The sequence below is a fragment of the Schistocerca americana genome, chromosome 1 (genome assembly GCF_021461395.2).
Source record: "Schistocerca americana isolate TAMUIC-IGC-003095 chromosome 1, iqSchAmer2.1, whole genome shotgun sequence".
In the NCBI taxonomy this organism is placed as follows: domain Eukaryota; kingdom Metazoa; phylum Arthropoda; class Insecta; order Orthoptera; family Acrididae; genus Schistocerca; species Schistocerca americana.
The window spans coordinates 1,036,333,464-1,036,351,735 of NC_060119.1; the positions used below are offsets into that span (position 1 = coordinate 1,036,333,464).

The window sequence follows — 18,272 nt, forward strand, 5'->3', positions numbered from 1 at the left end:
CGGGGCAATAGCCGTGGCGCGGTACGTTTGTATCGAGACAGATTTCCAGAACGAAGGTGTCCCTACAGGAAGACGTTCGAAGCAATTGATCGGCGTCTTAGGGAGCACGGAACATTCCAGCCTATGACTCGCGTCTGGGGAAGACCTAGAACGACGAGGACACCTACAATGGACGAGGCAATTCTTCGTGCAGTTGACGATAACCCTAATGTTAGCGTCAGAGAAGTTGCTGCTGTACAAGGCAACGTTGACCACGTGACTGTATGGGGAGTTCTACGGGAGAACCAGTTATTTCCGTACCATGTACAGCGTGTGCAGGCACTATATCAGCTGATTGGCCTCCACGGGTACACTTAGAACTACTTAAACCTAACTAACCTAAGTACATCACACACATCCATACCCGAAGCAGGATTCGAACCTGAGACCGTAGCAGCACCGCGGTTCCGGACTGAAGCGCCTAGAACCGCTCGGCCACAAGGCTGGCTGTTGCATTATTTATTGAACGCCTCCTCGTACTATAATGTACGCTCTAATCTTGCTGTAATGTAGACGAGAAATAAGTAACATGTCACGCATCTTATTCGCATGGCTGAAAAGGATCGTACAGCCACGTCTCGATCCCTGAGTGAACAGATGGGGACGTCTGCAAGACAACCATCTGCACTAACAGTTCGACGACGTTTGCAGCAGCATGGACTATCAGCTGAGAGACTATGGCTGCGGTTACCCTTGACGCTGCATCTTAGACAGGAGCGCCTGCGATGGTGTACTCAACGACGAACATGGTGCACGAATGGCAAAACGTCATTTTTTCGGATGAATCCAGGTTCTGTTTACAGCATCATGATGGTCACATCCGTGTTTGGCGACATCGCGGTGAACGCACATTGGAAGCATGTATTCGTCATCACACTACTGGCGTATCACCTGGCGTGATGGTATCGGGGGCCATTGGTTACACGTCTCGGTCACCTCTTGTTTGCATTGAGTGCACTTTGAACAGTGGACGTTACATTTCAGATGTGTTACGACCCGTGGCTCTACCCTTCATTCGATCCCTGGGAAACCCTACATTTCAGCAGGAAAATGCACGACCGCATGTTGCAGGTTCTGTACGGGCCTTTCTGGATACAGAAAATGTTCGACTGCTGCCCTGGCCAGCACATTCTCCAGATCACTCACGAACTGAAAACGTCTGGTCAATGGTGGCCGAGCAACTGGCTCGTCACAATACGCCAGTCACTTCTCTTGATGAACTGTGGTATCGTGTTGAAGCTGCATGGGCATCTGTACCTGTACACGCCATCGAAGCTCTGTGTGAGTCAATACCCAGGCGTATGAAGGCCGTTACTACGGCGAGAGGTGGTCGTTCTGGGTACTGATTTCTCAGGATCTATACACCCAAATTGCATGAAAATGTAATCACATGTCAGTTCTAGGATAATATATTTGTCCAATGAATACCCGTTTATCATCTGCATTTCTTCTTGGTGTATCAGTTTTAATGGCCAGTAGCGTAGAATTAATCTAAGCCGAACAGTGTGCCTTGGTTTGACAAGGCCTCAAAACAGTTGGAAAATGTGATATCTGTTACACTGACTTTCTATGAGAGCTAAGGGAGTCTGGGTACAGGGAGCGGCTGACGGTAGTCGGTGGACGATAGTGGAGTAAGAGTGCAGCGCCGCCCGCACCTCGCCCCGCCTCGAATATCTGCAGGGAGGAGGAGGTAGGGGGTGTGTGCTTTGCGGGCCGTTAATGGAGGGCGCGTGATCCGTCACGTGACGGCGCAGGCAGCGGCGGCGGCGGCTGCGGTCCGCCTAATCGGCTTCCAGAGGCGCACAAGGGCCCTGCCGTGGCCTACCACGCTCGCCGCGTTTCACGGACGGCCGGCGTCCTCTAGGTAGCAGCGTCTCACCACTTAAAGCAGTGCTGTGCGCGAAACGGGCGCAGAGTGAAATGACTAGGGGGTCGCGCCTACTCGTCATCACTGATAACCTTCAGATATACGGCACGAGGGTCCTTCAATAAACAATGCAACTGTTATTTTCTGAAAGCTGGTAGCTTTTATTCAAAATTCCAAACATCGTATTATTCTCTACTCTTTTGGCTACAAAACCCAATTTTTCAACGTATTCGCCGTTAAAAGCGACAGCCTTATGCCACTTATTGGGAGGACCGATATGCCCGCACGGTACCACTGTACTGGTCGACGTCGCAGCCAACGTCTTGCTGCATCAACAACCGTCGCGTGGGACATGTACTGCTTCCATCAGATTGCATTCTTCATTGTGCCAAACACAGGGAAGGCGGAAGCAGCGAAATCCAGGCTGTAGGGTGGATGTGAAAGAACAGTCGAATTAAGTTTTGTGAGATCCTTCCCTCGGGTGTGCAGACTTGGATGAGACTTTCCGTTGTCATCGAAAAAGAGAAGTTCATTTGCATTTCTGTCGAGACACACACACTTTGAAGTTGTTTCTTCAGTTTCCTGGGGATAGCACAGTACACTTCAGAGTTGATCGTTGCACCATGTGGCAGGGCATCAAACAGAATACTCCCTTGAGAGTCCCAGAGGACCCTCACCGTGACACTACCGGCTGACGGTGCGACTACGGACGTCTACAGAGGAGAGGTGGTGTGGCAACGCTCCATGGATTGCCGTTCTGTTTCCGGTTTCATGTGACGATGCTGTGTTTCAACGCTTATGACGATGTTAAACAAAAAAATGTCGCGATCAGCTCTGTAACGCGCAAACCGCATAGATGGACCTTCGTTGCTCTTTACGGTCTTCTGCTTAAGCTGGCAGGAACCAGAGCATACACTCATTTGAGAACCAAAATTGGTGGTCGAGTGTCTCAGCGCTACCAATAGAGACATCCAGTTGTACAGAGAGGTGTCTGATTGTGATCTATCTATCACTTCGAATATGAATGTGCGCAAGTTCCTTTATTGGAGGAGTCATATATGCCTGTGGCCGGCCGGCATGTGGGAGATTGGACAAGTTTGCACATACTTGTTGCGGTGATGACTCACCGCGCTTTCGTCCACTGCTAGGTTTCCGTAGACGTTCTGCAAGCGCCTATGAATATCGGTGATGCTCTGGTTTGCCACCGAAAGAACGACAGCTCTCTGGTTGGAACGCACCTCCACGCAGGCGCCATTTTGAAGGCTATGTGTAGAGTCGTCACCTGCCGAAACTTCGTGGAACTATAAGAGCTGAAACGGAAATATTTCAAGATGTCTCACGGCAAATTCTGAATTTTTTCAACCGAAACTGGCCGAAAGAAAGTGCTGCAGTACGTATTGAATGCCTATCGTATGCGCAGGGCTTGGCTGGATGTGACAGGAATGGGAGCTCCAGATAGTCAAGCATTTAGAAAAAATGGTTTGTGTCAGGTGAGACACAAGCCATTTATGTTATCTTAGCTTGAGGCGGTGGGACCAAATTCTGTACCTATACCATCTTCTATCCCACCAAATCAACAACCGCAAATCCGCCATTTTTATCTCCCTAGATCTGGGGAAAGCTTATGACCATGTACTGCATTCCACGCTCCTCTTTAAGCTCCAGACTTCCCCCAAATTATGTCCACCTCATCGCCTCCTTTCTCTTCATCTTATATCGCCATCAACAACATCTTCCATCCCATTGTAGGTGTGCTCCAAGGTTCTGTCCTCCCGCCGGCCGCTGATGGCCGAGCGGTTCTAGGCGCTTCAGTCTGGAACCACGCGACCGCTACGGTCGCAGGTTCGAATCCTGCCTCGGGCATGGATGTGTGTGATGTCCTTAGGTTAGTTAGGTTTAAGTAGTTCTAATTTCTAGGGGACTGATGACTTCAGATGTTAAGTCCCATAGTGCTCAGAGCCATTTTTTCTGTCCTCCCACAATGCCGACATGCTGAAGCCTCTCGTCCCGTTCATTTCCTCCAATACTGGTGAGATTACCTTCCTCGCCCTCTATCCTACCCTCCAGAAATCCCAACGATCCCTCCAGTTCACCTCCTGGTTCAATCAGTGGCTCCTCAAAATCAACCCTACCAAAACGCAGACAATAATTATAGGCCGAACCACCCACAGCCTCCATCCTCATGATTCTTACCTAACCATTTACATATCCTGTCCAGTTAACTAACACATTGAAATACCTTGGGCTAACACTTGATGCCTACTAACATGGAAGTCACGTCTGCTAATGTCCAGTTAACTAACACATTAAAATAGCTTGGACTAACACGTGATGTCGACTAACGTGGAAGCCTCATCTGCTAATTATTCAACAGGAAACCCACAGTAGGCTTAAACTACTAAATCTATTAACTGGCTGAACATGGGGATTGCACCCTTCCACAAACCTTTACACCTATAAAACCCATCATGTGCTGTGTCGATGTGGCTCCTCCTGTGGCTCCTCCCTCTTTTTATCACACCCTACAGATCCCCAAACGCCCTGCACTCTGCCTAGCCTTTTGGATCCACTTACCCACACCCCACCCGCCAACTTTTCCGTCTTCAACACCTCCGAATATCCTATGTTACCTGTAAACTTGATGCTACACATTTCCTAGCTTCCCCACTGCTCACTGATCCTGGTACACTGCTACGCTCTACCACCATATTCCCCGACGCATCACCTCCATACACTCCACGCCTTCTCCCAATGAAATTTTAATTGCCTTCCCTTACCTGACCATGAAATCTGTCCTGATATTTGCCCACTCTATCAGATCTAGGAGATTCCTATCACCCTCCACCCCCGTCGTCAGGGTTCCCTTATCTTACAATCCTTGACTCGGAACCACATCCTTCTCCACTCTTACCCCATCCTTTCTCCAAACATCCACTTACAAACCCCCTCCCACACACTACCTTTAAATGCTACATTCCCCTTATACCCTTCTCCCTGGAAGTCTATTTCCGCTCATCCTTTCACTCATCCATGTATGTCTTTTAATAACTGACACATCGGCCTTTCCATTTTACTTTATGCAGCTATCTATCTGTTTTTATGTCTTTCTGTACGAAGCTCATTTTCCATTCATGTATGTAAACATTTTAATTAATCATGGAATCAACTGTCAATATTTTAACTCATGCAACTGACAATCTATCTTGTTTTTATACAAACGTTTATTTTTGTCAAACACCTTGTTCAGTTATTAAATTTGTACATACACACACACACACACACACACACACACACACATATATATATATATATATATATATATATATATATATATATATATATATATATATATATATATAATGACGTTGGTTTTTTGTTGCTGTATGGGGTCGCTTCAGAGATATGAAGGTCAACTTTGTTTTTTTAAATGGGATGCTATAGTTTGGTACTTATTTACTGATAGCGGCTATCGAGACAAATCCACTGATGTGTAACAGTAAGGTCTTTGAAGGTCAACGAAGGTCACAAAAGTGGCATGAAGTGATGGTCATTGGTATCAATGCAGTGCTGCAATCTTCTTATCATGGATTGAGTGGTATTTCTTATCACATCGGCACTTATCGATGCACATGCTCTGACAATGCTCTCTCATACATCATGAAAGTAGTAAATATTCGCCAAATATGGCGTATCCATCTAACATGCCATTGACATCTGAACACCATTCGACGGTTTCGCAATACAAGACTAATAAGAACGTAAGACTAGTATCGTCAAAACAAGCGAATGTGAATGATGTGTTCCTTCGAAGAACAAGTCGAAATGTTTCTCATTTACGGAGAATGCCAACGAAATACAGTGAGATCTAGAGAATTATACGCTGAAAGATATCCTCAACGTACTCACCCTACACGTCGTACATTTAAATATGTGTATGATATATTAAGAAAATCTGGATCTTTAACGCGTCGGAATCACATCCGGAAAAGGAAAGTTACTAACGAGGGAACGGAAATTAGTACTCATGCACTGTGGTCGAGATACTTGTGTTAGTTCGCGTCAAATCGAAGGGAATCTGGCATGAGGCATAGTAGTGTTGTTCGTGTTCTGCATCTACGAGCGCTGTTGGCAAGCGGGATGCAGTTGGCCGCTGTGTGGCCAACTGAGGAGCTACTTGAGAATTAGCGGCTCAGGCCACGAAAGCTGGCAACGGTCGGTAGAAGAGTGCGCTGACAGCGCGCCCTTCCATATCTGCACCCAGTGACGCCTATCAGCTGAGGAAGCACGGCGGTCGGTCAGTGCCGTTGGACCTTCAGAGTCCTATTAGAACCGAGTTTGAGTTTTTGATTTCTAGAACAAACAGACAGGAAATTTTTGACAAGGTACATCGAGCATACAGATGCCTTCAGACTGGGCAGCTACTGCAGATCGGTGCTTGCCAAACTTATAAGTGGGTTAGCTCCTAAAAGGTTAAGAGGATTTATAGGTGATGCATGTAGTTAAGAAAGGAAAGGAACTCGACCTGCTTGAGGAACTTGGAATAATACTTCACCAGGTTTAGTTCGATAGTGCACGTCGTATACAAAGTGTTGATAACGGTAATGCCTTCTTCAATGTTCTATTTCATTATATTTCTTTAACGTTGGCGTTAATACGATTAATGTGAAAGATTTTTCACAGATAGCCATTGGTATGGCGTATCCATGTTATTTGTAATATCTTTGGAGTGTTACTGAACGGCTGCTGGCTCAGTGTAGTCTGGCACAGCTGTACACATATTTGTGAAGTAGAGACGCGAGGAAAGGATTCTGATGTGACCGGAGTTACCTGCTTTACAGAAGGAACGCCTTGGTGGATGGACGATAACAGGGATAAGCAGAGAGTCTGGTGGTACCATTTTTAAAATAATACGAAGGCTTCATGTCTAAATAATTTTATTCGTTTTTATTTTTTGACATTATGTGCATTTGAAGTGCATATTTATGTAGTATTAACTTAGACAGCCAGATGATGGGAACTGACTCCTGAAACGCGTTGCTGACAATTGTGTTCCTAATGTTAGTGGTTATACGCTAAAATATTTATAACTATTATCTTAACAACCAGTACCGCAGGTCCTTAAGGCGGACAATATCAGAATACGATACTGCAGTACCCATGTTATTCAGAATTACGAAGCAAATTTCCTTCGGACGTGGATACCTGCATACAATGCGGCGACTGCAGCCGTCATGAAATACATGAAATGTTTTTGCAGTTGCGAATATAGACTACCGTAAACTGCTTAACTAAATGACGATAGCGACAATTTGTGCAGGGCCGAGACGCGAACCCAGATTTCCTCCTTATCGCGAGCTGTCTTCTTAGCATTTGGCTGTCTCTGCGTGACTGACGGCCAGAGTCGAACTATCGTACGTCGTCAACCACGTCTCCACAACCTGTACTCGTACATCCTTTATACATATTCCCGTACAGGGGAGATATCTTACTTGGAAGTCGCTTCTCCTATGTCGGCGAATAAATAAGATGTTGCAGTACCTTTATTATTCTGAATTACGTTGCAAAGTTCCTTCGAACATGCTTGCACATACAGGTTGTAGACAAATGGTTGACGACATATGGAAGGTTGTGTCTGGCCGCGAGTCCTGATCGGATAGCCAAATGGTAATGCGGCTGCTCTCGACAAGCGAGAAATCTGGGTTCGATTTCTGGTCCGGCACAAATTTTCACTGTCGTCATTCCGTTATACAGCTGATAGTAGTCCATATTCTCAACTGCGAATACATCTCAAATATTAGTATACTATACTCTCTTCGAAACTATGGCAAGTGTACAATACAGGCAGTGTCAGGTAATGTACGATGGGCGTTCCATAAGTAATGCAACACTTTTTTTTTTGATAGCAAGTTGGTTTTATTCAGGATTCCAATACTTTCTGTTATTCCCCACTCTTTTGGCTTCAAAACACTATTGTTTGCTGTCGGAACGTCGTGAAACTATAGGGGCAGGAGTCTGAATATCCACGATGTCCCACAATTTTTCAAGTCCGCAGCTCGTGGTCTAGTCGCTAGCGTTGCTACCTCTGGATCACGGGTCCCGGGTTCGATTTCCTGCCAGGTTGGTGGTTTTCTCTGCCCGGGGAGTTGGTGTTTGTGTTGTCCTCATCATTCCACCATCACTCATGTAAGTGACTAAATGGGACTGTGTACAGATTGGGAATATGTACGAACGCTGATGACCGCGCAGTTGAGCGCCCCCAAACCAAACATCGTCATTATCAATTTTTCATCCGAAACTGGCCGAAGAAAATATATCGCATTACTTATTGAATACCCCTTGTATAGCATGCATGGAATCGAGACTACAATTATAACAGCCGAAGGGCACGAAGGGTGGGAAGTAATTGAGGAGAGAGTGAGACAGGCTTGAAGCCTAGTCCTACGAATTGAGTATCACCATTTAGGAAGCAGTAACGGAAATGAAAGAAAAAATTTGAAAAGATATTGTCATTCTGGGAGAATAAATCATGTATCTGCTACTCTTCATTACTTTCGTCTTGCTTCGGTTTAGCCTTAGAACACATTCTGTGCTCACTACAATGCTCATTCTGTTCAACAGGGCTTGTAATTCTTCCTGTTTTACTTCACCGAATCTTATCAATATCTTTCAGGTCCTGTAGGTATTCCTCACTGTTATATCCTAGCCAGTAATGCCACCCGAGCCCGCTGCCAAAAGGTTTGCAGCATCAAAGTCCGGACGCCGTCCGCATAAGCAGCGCCAGCGAGACAGCAAATCGCCGCAAGTCTGCGCGCGCCACCGCTGGCTTCTGGCTTCTTAAGCGCTGGAGTCGCGAGCGCTAGGACAGTTCTGTATTCGCCGCTCAGTTGTACACTCGCCACCGAATTGTGTACTTGCTAGTCAGTCGTGTGTTCATCGCAGCAGAGTTGTTTGTCGTCAGCCGACGCTGACCTAGCCGCTCCGACTCGAACTAGACAGATCTCTGTAGACACGGAGTTCACTACTGTGTTTCTGTATCTTCATTAATAAAGATAAGTACCGACTTTTATTTAATCAGAGTGTTTGGGTTTTCATCTTTCTGTTCACTGTTCCAGCGGACCGGTCGGCCCGCTATTAAAAGTGTGGCGGTGACTTCGTAAGCCGTTTCTACAGCGAATTGTTTGTCGCTACGAACACCGCCACAAAACTCACATTCACTGAGGATAGCAATGTCATCAAGGAATCATATCAATGAATTCCTTTTATCGTCAGTTTTAATCCAACTGTGGAAGCTATCTTTTATTTCCGTCGTTACTTCATCAATGTACAAATTGGGCTGTAGGGGAGAAAGATTGCATCCTGACATTACCCCCTTTCCAGCCTGAGCTCTTCTCTCATGTTCTTTCATTCTTATTGTTCCTTCTTCATAATTATTCGCCAACAAGGCAATGAAGTTAATTCATTTAAAATTTATGTAGCTTAAAACTACGTATTTTCATTTCCGTCTTTTCTAAATCCGAAGATGCTTGTTTAATAATCGAAACAGGTAATCTGAAATGTAATTTTTGGTGAATGCGAATAAAATTTGTATTTAGTATACCAACTGTTGCCAAATAGTTTAACACTGTTAATTTAGAGACGATCATTTGAGCCGGCCGCTCTGGCCGAGCGGTTCTAGGCGCTTCAATCCGGAACCGCACTGCTGCTACGATCCAGGTTCGAATCCTGCCTCGGGCATGGATGTGTGTGATGTCCTTAGGTTAGTTAGGTTTAAGTAGTTCTTAGTTAGGTTTAAGTAGTTATAAGTCTAGGGGACTGATGGCCTCAGATGTTGAGTTCCATGGTGATTAGAGCCATTTGAACCATTTTAACGATCATTTGAAGCTGGACAGCCGTCTGTTGCAAATACGGTTGTGGTAGTCGAGCCACCAAGACATCTCTTAGCAGCTATTTCAAAGTTTTAACTGCCCATTGGCTTCTCTCCGATGCATCCGAAGTGTAGAGAGGCTCTTCAGCGGTGCTGTACTACTAGCACCGAAAGCGTACAGCGAAGAGTTTGACTTCGGTTCTCACTGAAATGAAAATCAAGGGAGTTCGGCTGAATAGCGGGAGAGCCACTGCATAGTTTGAAATAAACGGAGAATGGCCAAGTGTGAAGGTTTGGTACTCTCTACAAAACATGGTTGAGACACTCACTTGGACGAGAGATCCTTTAAAAGCATTTCTAGGCGTCTAGCAAACAGTTTTAATACGTGGCAAAATGTTGCATGCTGTCGAAAGTATAAGGACTTAATCTCAAGACAAGGAATTTCATTAAAATATTCAAGTGTCTGAGTGTGGATAATAGGTTGTACACCATTGTTTTCCTGTAGCCTGTCTGCTGCTATTTGTCGCTGAACTGATGTGTGCAACTTGTAAAATTTACATTTGGGCTCATACATTAGTAATGGTAAATGAAGAACACATCTATCACAGTGTTATAGAACGCACAATGAATACTTCATCATGTCCATGTTGGACTACTGATATTTATAGCTGTTTCTCAGAGCAGAAACAGAGTTATCAGAAAGAAATCAGAGAGGAGGATCTCGTTGTTAATGATCAGAAACATGTATCAGAGTATGTACTAGGACAACTAAAAATCATCTTAAGCGGTGACTTTCCGTCTAGAAGGGCTACTTCATTCGGCGTCCCTTAAATATAAACATTACTTTTGCCACGAATATAGAGAATACTGAGCCACGGCTGATCAATGATGCATTGTTTGCGTCATGTTAACGTTTGATAATAGGATCAGAGATTGTCAGACAGCCTCGAATATTCCATTTTTGAACTATGTCCAAACTGTGTTTGAAAATAAAGGATATTAAAGATGGTGACTATATTCTAAGGTGGCCGTTTGCTCCACGATGCTGTGTGACAGTCTTCGTCAATTTTCGATGATCAGCATTAATAAGGATCCATGTTTAGCACCTCACTTTTACAGTGTCGTATCACAGCTTTGAATACTGCTGCTCCCGCCCAGAGAATCGGAATGAAACAACTTTACATAGTCAATATTGGTATAAACTTTTTACACAAGACCAAATATACTATTAATACACTCACGTGCTCAGAGAACTTTATTGGACGGGAATGAAACTATACATAACCATGTGTCTCGTGAGATACGTGAAAAATAACTAAGTTCTCCTACACGAGGAACGTGTAGTCAGCTAATACTGTGTTTCACGGCTGGCAGGAGGTTGGGAGAGGCGCAGTACATGCAGCGCACGTTACATAAAGCTCAAACAAAAATATCACAACAGGTGAGATCGGATGACCTTGATGACAACTTGCGAAACAAAGAGCTTGGCTAGTCACGTGTCCAAGTTAGCATAGAGGCGCAAATTCATTGAGGCAATTTTGCACTTTGAAAACAAAACTTCCAGAATATTCTTTGTCATAGTACTCTACACAGTTCTCCGTCGTATTTATTTCCTCGTGGGCGTAGTGGAAATTGTGTCGCTATCACTGACTTGCCCTAAAAAGTTAGGTTAATGAACAAAATCATTTCAATGTTCTGAAAAACTAACCATTTGTTATAATGTGACAAATACACTACTGGCCATTAAAATTGCTACACCACGAAGATGACGTGCTACAGACGCGAAATTTAACTGACAGGAAGAAGATGCTGTGATATACAATTAGCTTTTCAGAGCATTCACACAAGGTCGGCGCCGGTGGCGACACCTACAACGTGCTCACATGAGGAAAGTTTCAAACCGATTTCTCATACACAAACAGCAGTTGACCGGCGTTGCCTAGTGAAACGTCGTTGTGATCCCTCGTGTAAGGAGGAGAAATGCGTACCTTCACGTTTCCGACTTTGATAAATGTCGGATTGTAGCCTATCGCGATTGTGGTTTACCGTATCGCGACATTGCTGCTCCCATTGGTCGAGATCCACTGCCTGTTAGCAGAATATGGAATCGGTGGGTTCAGGAGGGTAATACCTAACATCGTGCTGCATCCCAACAGCCTCGTATCACTAGCAGTCGAGATGACAGGCATCTTATCCGCGTGGCTGTAACGGATCGTGCAGCCACGTCTCGATCCCTGAGTCAACAGATGGGGACGTTTGCACGACAACCACCATCTGCACGAATAGTTCGACGACGTTTGCAGCAACGTGGACTATCAGCTCGGAGACCATGGCTGCGGTTACCCTTGACGCTGCATCACAGACAGGGCCGCCTGCGATGGTGTACTCAACGACGAACCTGGGTGCACGAATGGTAAAACGCCATTTTTTCGGATGAATCCAGGTTCTGTTTACAGCATCATGATGGTCTCATCCGTGTTTGGCGTCATCGCGGTGAACGCGCATTGGAAGCGTGTATTCGTCATCGCCATACTGGCGTATCACCCGGCGTGATGGTATGGGGTGCCATTGGTTACACGTCTCGGTCACCTCTTGCTCGCATTGACGGCCCTTTGAACAGTGGACACTACATTTCAGATGTGTTACGACCCGTGGCTCTACGCTTCATTCGATCCCTGCAAAACCCTACATTTCAGTAGGATAATGTACGATCGCATGTTGCAGGTCCTGTACGGGCCTTTCTGGATGCAGAAAATGTTCGACTGCTGCCCTGGCCAGCACATTCTACAGATCTCTCACCAACTGAAAACGTGTGGTCAATGGTGGCCGGGCAACTGGCTCGTCACAACACGCCAGTCACTACACTTGATTAACTGTGGTATGCTGTTGAAGCTGCATGGGCAGCTGTACCTGTACACGCCATCCAAGCTGTTTGACTCAATGCCCAGGCGTATCAAGGCCGTTATTACGGCTAGAGGTGGTTGTTCTGGGTACTGATTTCTCAGGATCTAAGCACTCAAATTGCGTGAAAATGTAATCACATGTCAGTTGAAGTATAATATATTTATCCAATGAATACCCGTTTATCATCTGCATTTCTTCTCGGTGTAGCAATTTTAATGGTCAGTAGTGTAGTAGTCTACACTCATAGGCGGTGCACTTATGGTGCTCATGGCAGCTTCGTTGCACATGATCGAAGTAATGTTCTCCAATCAATTTATTTTTTGTCTCATTATCGCATGGCCAAATGCATAATACATCGCTTTGAGTTCTCCAGCTGAACCTACTGTACTATTGTAAAAAAGAGTTCAAAGTGTGCGAAATTTCGGCGAGATCACTTTTTAAAAAAACTGTGTTCTGAAACAAAAGGTATTTACGTCAGTTTAACAAGGGTTTCGAATTATGCCTCTTCAGTTTAGTTTACCAGACTAATCTCCGTACTTGGTGTCTGCAGCTCGTGGTCTAGTGGAACCGGCACGGTAACTCAGAGTGTTCGCTCAGAGGATGGTTGGCTGAGTGAAGTATTCAACAATGTGCTGGAAGGGGTATCATGTGACGTCCGACCAGACCAGATGACTAGGACAATGACGAACAAAGTGGAGAAAACAATGTTTAGCGTCGCTGCCTTCGTATCACAGAGCCCCGTGTTCGATTCCCAGCCGGGTCGGATATTTTATTCGCTCAGGGACTGGGTGTTTGTGTTGTCCTCATCAGTCATCCCATATTCATGGCATGGATGTTTGTGATGTCCTTAGGTTAGTTAGGTTTAACTAGTTCTAAGTTCTAGGGGACTAATGACCTCAGCAGTTGAGTCCCATAGTGCTCAGAGCCATTTGAACCATTTTTGATGTGTAAGTTGGGTTAATGATATCACAATGGCATCAAATTTCACCACAATTCTGCCCAACGCCATCATGGACATGTCAAACCCGCTCTCGCCTGTATTTCATCCCTTTTTTTGACACATTTGCGATGGAAGGAAGAACGGCTTTGAAACCACGCAGTTTTCATACAGGTGGTCTAGTAAAACATTTCTGACACCCCACCACTCAGAATCGACACGAAAAGACCGCAGTGAAACCATTCCTTTCTTTGAGGCGTTGATTCCCACACATGTCACGTTCTAAAATGACAGTTCGCCGTGAGATAAGCTACAGGACGACGTTCTTGATAACCTCTGACTCTGCTGACTCCCCCGACGTTTCAACCCTTCTCCACGCAAGTCGTGGGTCTGCCTCTCCACTGAATAAAATTGCACCTTTCGGAGTACAGGGCGACCGAAAGTTTTGCTCTCGTGTCCAGGTTGGAACCACTAGGGACCGTTCAAAGCCATTCGACGAAATTTGATGGTGATAGGAAGCAGCAAAGGTTGTTTATGCATATTCGACTCTCCGTTCATGTGGCGCGATCACAGGGGAATGCTTTGACATATGAGTGAATAAAACGGGGAAAAGCCCTTCTAAGATTCTACAGTTCAGCAACACATTTATGGAGAATTTTAAAAATGTATCTTCAGAGACAACCTGCGAAGTAGTCTTAGGCGCCTGCTGGCAGGCATCTGGAATCGGAGGACTGTAAAGGGATTGGCTCCCTGTGGGCGTCTAACGTGTGTTACTGGCTGTCTCTATACAGATACATTTTTAAAATTCTCGTTGAAGATGAGTGGGGCGCCACTGAAAATGTTGTTGAACTGGGAAGTCCTGTAGGTACCCTTTTACGTTTTATTCACGCCACAGGAGGGCGCGAGATAGGAGAACTGCTGGTTGTGATCATGGTCTAGTTTCGTCGAATGGTTCTGAACGGTGCATAATGGTTCCAAACAGTGCACGAGAGCAAAAATTTAGTTCGCGCTGTACTTCAATGGGGATACGACCACGATCAGTGGAGATGCAGCCCCACAATGTCCTTAGAGATGTGTTGAAAGTCCGGAGGTGTCAGTAGTGTCAAAGCTAGGCAAGTACATCGTCCACTTGCTCATCACACATTCGAACGGAGAATATGTGGGAATCAACGCCCCACGGGAATGGATGGTTCCATTAACGCTCTTCATATCACCCCCTAAAACCTTTTCATGCCGCTTCTGAGCGGCGAAATGTCAGAAATATTTTACTCGGCCACTCACAAGAAAAACTACGTGATTTCAACACTGGTTGTCGCCGTTCTGACTTCCATTGCAGAGGCGTCAAAATAAGCGTAGAAAGGTGGGTAAAATGATGTGTGACGATCTTGCAATCACCTGACAAGTCCCCTGCGGCTCGGAAAGAATTTTGGTGAACTTTGGCGCCAGTGCGATATCCTTAACCCAACTTACATGTAAAATGAACTTTTGCGCTGGAACTAAACGCACATTTACATGATAATTTTCTCACCTTCCATGAGCAACCATACTGGGAACTCTGTTATCGTTATTGGATTAAAATTTGATTCATATATTGTCGTATATGTTCGTGTGTTGTAAACTACGGGTGGTTGTGGATGGGAGGGGTGGGGTGAGGAGGAGGGGGTGCGGGGGTAGCTCAAAGCGTAAAGCGTCCATGGTATTTTAGATAAAGCCACACATGCCCACGGGTCGTTCTAAATGACGAATACCTGAGGCAGCTTAGCATTCGAATGCTCGGTACAGGTTTGGCCAACCTGGGTTCATGAGCAGTCCTCTGTAACCGTAAGCTCTGGGCACGCCGTTTATCGACCGACAGGCGGCGCGACAGTGGAATGTTGTATGCCACAGGGAACGGGGATCTTTGCTTAACCGCCAGGACCGCGAGGATAGTAAAAACCTCTACAAAAACCCTCAATCTGAAGGTCTGTTGCGCGCTGATTAGACGTCTGGCTGTTGACATGGAACAGTCGTTAGCAGGCAATCTAAGGAGAACCTGCCGCATCTCAGTTGTATAAGGCTTACCCACGCAAGCGGGGCTCTGTCTGGGTGGACGCTTACTTTTCTAGCTGCTAGTGGGATTTCCATGCAGCCTAAATCACTTACTTCTACTCCCGGCAGTGTGGATGGTCTGTTGGGCGTTATTAACATCCAAATCCTAAAGAGATGCAGTGTCAGTAGTCCACCTGAGACTTCTGCGAATTTCAGTGCAAGCAGTAATAGTGTAGGACACATCCCTTGGAAGATAATTTGTTTGTTGTTAAATGCATCGAAAATTCACTTAAAAAATTGTCACCTTTCTACAAAGATACAGCTTGCAGGACAATTTAAGTCTGTCAGGGGGCTTTGCAATGGTACAGTCCTGATCCAGGCACTGAAAGCTACCCAAGCAAACAAGTTGTTAAACGCCAGTCTGCTTGGAGAACAGGCTACCAACAGTGTGCTGCCCGCTGGACTAAATTATTTTAAAGTAGGTGTGACCTACAGGAACATTACGGACTCAGGTATCAATGAACTTTAACAGAAATGGGAAAGCCAACGTATCACTAAAGTACAAAATTTAGTGAAAATTGTTGGTGGTGAGTTCCAGAACTCAGCAACTTTTCTCCTGGCTTTCAGTTTATCGAAGTTATCTGTTAACTAACTAAAAGTTAGGCTCTGAGTACCTAATCAAACGCTTTGCCTAAAGTGGCAGCGCTTCGGTAACTTCACCACGTGTTGTAACGGTCAGGCAACGTGTGAAAGATGCGGCTCCGCTGTCTACGAACCAGATATTCAATGTATTGCTTCACTCATGTGCCCATCGAGTACGGACCAAGGAATGTCCTGCCTTCGCAGATCTAGTCTGAAGCCATCAGACCATGCGACCTTGGCCTATCTGATGGATCACGCGACAACCATACCATCGATTGTGTGGACGTTGATGTCTGCCTAAGGGAACTGGCAAGTCCCTCAAGTAACCTACCCCTCGATGCAATCTCCCAACCACGCAAGAACTACGGAGGAATGACAGAGGACAGACAAAAACCTCACCGTTAAGGTACCTTTCGTACTTCAGTTGAGCCTGAATGGTTTCAGGAATTACTTCTATTAGCTCAGGGTAGACCACTGTGTCTCTGTCTACAGGAGATACAGTTTAAATTCCCTACCGTCCTGGAGCGACGTTGCTGTATTCTCCAAAATAAAGATAACCTTAGGGAGCAGAGAGCTTAAGGAGGAGTGGCAGTTTTCGTAAACAAAGGCTTGCCACTCCTCGTTTCTTTCCCTCACAAAGAGCCGGAAAGCAGTCTCTGTATCGGTGCATGTGCATCATCGGTTGAAAATATGTTCAATCTGCGTGCCCCCATATGAGGTGCCAGACTCGAAGACTCTCCGTGACCTCTTGACTCAGCTGCCCCCCCCCCCCCCCCCACACACACACCTATTCGTCATCTGCGGTAATTTTAATGTATACCATGTGCTTGCGGTCTGTAACCACCTGCCCCAAAGATAGAGCAATTGAGAGCGTTCTCATGTCCTCAAGTGCGTGTTTTTTGAACAGGGGTAGAGCACGCGAATCAGCACTGCAACAGGGTCTTTTACTGCTGTCTATATCTTTTTACGCACTCTGGGCCTTCCACACACCGCTCGGTAGTAAGTGGTTGATAACGTGCACTCAACTGATCACTTCCCTAGCTGGGTTCACCTGCGGGATAGTGTGTCCGAAAGAAAACAACCACGATGGGTGCTTAGTAGGGTAGACCAGACGCTTTACTGCCAACTTGATCTGTTTGACCGCGAAGACAGTTTCCAGGAATTGATGAATCATGTTACTCAAATGATGTACGGCGCCTCTGAAGCATCCATTCCACAAATTTCAGGCTAGCTGAAAAGGCGGCAGTCGTTAGCAGGCAATCTAAGGAGAATGTCGTCCTGCAATAAGGATCAAGGAGGTGGCTCTGCGTAGGTTCAAGCAGTGGCCAAACGCAGAGAACCTCGCGTCTTTAGGGTGGCAAGGGCGAAATGTCTAATTATTAGAGAGAGAAAAAGGAGATCGTGACAACAGTTCCTGGTCACTATAAATCGTTCCTTTAAAAGTGCAGTTGGCTGGTAGATCACCAGGAGGATTTCTGGGAGATGAGAGAATTGCCCAGTGGCTGCTGTAATGGGGAATGGAAGTCCCTAAGACCAACCCGTGAGACATTGACCAAACTATTGCGGCCCCTATTACCACAGTCACTGTCACTGCCAGTCAGGATTCAACTTTCCGACGCTAAAAAGTGATTACTGAGAGAGATATCTGGTACTTCAGTTCCGCCACTGACGAAGAATGCACCTGCTCTTCTCTTGTGGGGACTGGGTTCTTCCTTATCTGCAGTTCGTGACACGTCATCTGATCACAGTGGGGTCCTTCATACCTCAAAGGGCCCAACAAGGAAATCCTCTTTGTGCTGTTGAACCTCATTTTGGCGTCAGGTCACTTTCCTGACTCCTGGCGGGAGGAAATTTCAATTCCACTTTGGAAACACGGGAAAGACCACCAACGCTCGCGTAGTTATAGTGATGTCGCTCTCATTAACTGCGTGGGAAAGATCTTGAGGTGGATGGTCAACTGCCACCTTATCTGAATCTTATAATCCAGGTCA

The 18,272-nt window shown here is 45.7% G+C and overlaps 1 protein-coding gene across 1 annotated transcript in view; it reads left to right on the plus strand.

Annotated features, from left to right (window-relative positions):
- LOC124549284 overlaps positions 1-18,272 on the plus strand; it is a 476,650-nt gene that overhangs the window by 275,650 nt on the left and 182,728 nt on the right. The window lies entirely within an intron of this gene.